Consider the following 3,022-nt stretch of genomic DNA (forward strand, 5'->3'; position numbering starts at 1 on the left):
CATTTTGAAACAGCCATCATATTTTGTTCTTCCCCAAATATATTTGGTAGATTTATCAATTTTGACTAGTAATCAAATCATAGTATGCATTAAAGTAATAAAAAATGGGGGGGGTAATAACTGACTTTTTTTTATCCTTTTGGACTCATATACTATCATGTATTATATGAAGACTCAATAGTGGGTTGTTAATAATAATTATAAAAATAATTTGGTCGGAAGATACTTAGTTAATTTATTTTAAATAATTTTGCTAAATCGTTATGTAAATTACAGATTCGATCTTTTATATATATAGATATGTGAATCACAGTGTTTCTGTTATTCCCTCAAATTCTATGTGATTCCCATGGTGCTTTGCTGAAACTATATAAACCCTGGGCACTGCAGAAACTTTGTCATACTGGATTCAACATTAGTCAACTGCGCTTCCACCGTCAATCACCGTTTATCTTGCAAAGGTAAATTATTTTCACATAGTAATGTTTTATTTATAATTTCTATGAACATAACAATGCTTATTTCTTTAGATCGAAATATATAATAAATCATTGTTAATAGTCATTCAAATTCATGAATGAATTCCTAATTCATTTATTGTTAGGATAGAGGTGTTTTTATATAATTATTTAATAAATGAAAAGAAATAGAAAAAGTTATGTTTAATTAGGTAGAAAAAAAATTTTAAGTTAAAAAATTCTGTGTTATTTTTGGGATGTTGTTTGGAAAAATCAGAAGTTAGTGAATGTATTTCGATATATATAATATATCTCAGGAGCCATGAGACTTGATATGTCTGTCAGCACTCAAAATAAAGGGAATTTAACTTAATATAAAGTAATTTACGTCACGTATTTTCGTACGAGTAGTAGTTTTTATGATATTCGCATATAAATATAAATTTTGCACATGAAATATAGTCCGAACAACTATAAATCAATTTATTTTAGCAAATATTATGGAAAATACTATTCCTGGTTAATATAAGTATCGTTTAACTATCTTTAATTTGAATACTGTTTATGTTTGAATACTGTCACTGGTTGAGTAAAATATTTCAAATTATTTTAGGAAAATGTTCCGAAGCCCAATATCGTAGGTTTTGACTTCACTATTATTATTATAAAAAAAAAATCCCAAATGTGTTGTTTTTTTTTCAGTTGAGTTCGAGACTTAAATTTGCATAGATATGTGTCAATTTGTCTTAAAAACATAACGTATAATTATTATTATTATTTTTTCCAGATGTCGTCGAACCAGAAAGCATACGAACAGGTTGAAAAGCTTAAAAAAGAAAATGAAAATGCTCAAAGGGAGGTAGCCAAAAAACTTGGCGTAGACGACCGCGGGATCAAGGAAGGTAGTACAGCCGCCCAGGCACAAGCTCATAAGGGAAACCTCAGTTCAGGAGATCCCGTCTCCCATTATCAGAGGTCTGGAATGGGCAATAAATAGTCCAATTGGATTTTGTAATGCTCCAATATATTTTCAGTTATTGTATTATCTGATAAGTGTACTGTTTACCACTTTAATTTTCAATGTTTATGTTACTTTTGAAGTTGAATTTTTCCCAAAAATTTCTATATGTCTTAACTATGTTAATGTAAACTTTTCTGCATAATAAAACTTGTTTAATCTAACATTTTCTTTTATTTAGCACACCTGTAGTAATGCTTGGATAAAATATAATGTAATGCTTTAATTTTAAATATAACATATAAATGGAAATATTAGGCTAGACATAAAAGGTTAAAGAGTATTCTTTAATTTAAAATAAGACAGTGTGACTCAATACAACCTGAATTATCATTAGCATAAACATGGTATGATTAAAATGCTTTTTAAAGGTTTGTCAACAAATGTAAAGGCAATAGAATGAGTAGAGTTTTGTTATCAGGAAAAAATGTTTGATTTGTGAATATAAGCATAAGACATTGGGAAGTGCGGGTAGCCGCGGGGTAAGGCCTGAGGCTACTCACTCCAAGGACCCGAGTTCAAATCCGGCTGGCCAGAAAATTGTTTTCTGTTACACTGTAGCCGTGAGTCCACTCTTGTCTCAAACCCAACTCTTCAACTCTACCCAGCCTCCCTAATTAGGTAAAAATAAAGCAGCCGAGCGTGGTTCTGACCAAATCATCTCCTTGCACGACCGTTGGTCTAGTAACAGAACCCCCTTACAAAGTAATAAACCCCTGACCCTTCATGGACTGTAAATATACAGATTTAATTTTTTAAAGGATTGGACATACAAATATCCACCATAAATTAATATTATTTTTTTCAAATTCTATTTACAACTATAAAATTATATACAACAAGTGCATTTGCTTTTAGTGATATAATGACATGATAAAAACATGTAGAGAACAGAATCATTGATAAAACTCTAATAACATTTCTAGAGGATAAGATCTCGAGGTCTTCTTCTTTTCAGATACCTAGGAGGATTATCAGGCATAGAAGAAGCCAGGTTAAAAACAAGTGGGTTTAGGTAGTTGGGAAGTTTATCATAGAAAGATTTTTCTGGTTTTGGCCAAATCAGCAACATATGAAGTAGTTTATTATATTTATCTTCGTAGAGGTTTTAGTTTTTATGATATTTGCATCAATTTATTTTAGCAAATACCATAAAAACTACAAAGATAAACGTTATAAACTAATTTATAGTTCATTAAGCTAGCTTTAATGTGAGTACTATTTTTTATTTTTATTTTCAAAACCTCTTTTATTGATAAATATGTATATATAATACGGATTATAAATTATTACAATAGAAATAATATACAATACAATATACAATTTTTCTTGATTTGCCTTACGGCATTATAAGATGAGAAAAACATTGTCCGCTGAAGGCGGTTTATACATTTTGTGGCTCTATAGCCGGGGGCTTACAAAGAATGTGAGGGACATTCCGACTGGTGGTGATGGTGTGATGGCTTCAAGCTGCAGAGCCCGAAGTCCTTCCCTCGGCGAGGACGTCGACCAAGGGGACTGTGCTTTGCCACCTCCCAGGTCTTGG

At 31.1% G+C, this 3,022-nt stretch overlaps 1 long non-coding RNA gene across 1 annotated transcript; it reads left to right on the top strand.

Moving 5' to 3' along the window:
• The first annotated feature begins 371 nt into the window (after nucleotides 1–371).
• On the top strand, nucleotides 372–1,640 carry LOC106691784 (uncharacterized). The gene is made up of 2 exons (XR_001344844.2): nucleotides 372–461; nucleotides 1,246–1,640. It is a non-coding gene; the product is annotated as an uncharacterized lncRNA (long non-coding RNA).
• The last annotated feature ends 1,382 nt before the right edge of the window (nucleotides 1,641–3,022 follow it).

This window comes from Halyomorpha halys, unplaced genomic scaffold, assembly GCF_000696795.3.
Source record: "Halyomorpha halys isolate HHAL.00 unplaced genomic scaffold, Hhal_1.1 Scaffold3135.1, whole genome shotgun sequence".
Lineage (NCBI taxonomy): Eukaryota > Metazoa > Arthropoda > Insecta > Hemiptera > Pentatomidae > Halyomorpha > Halyomorpha halys.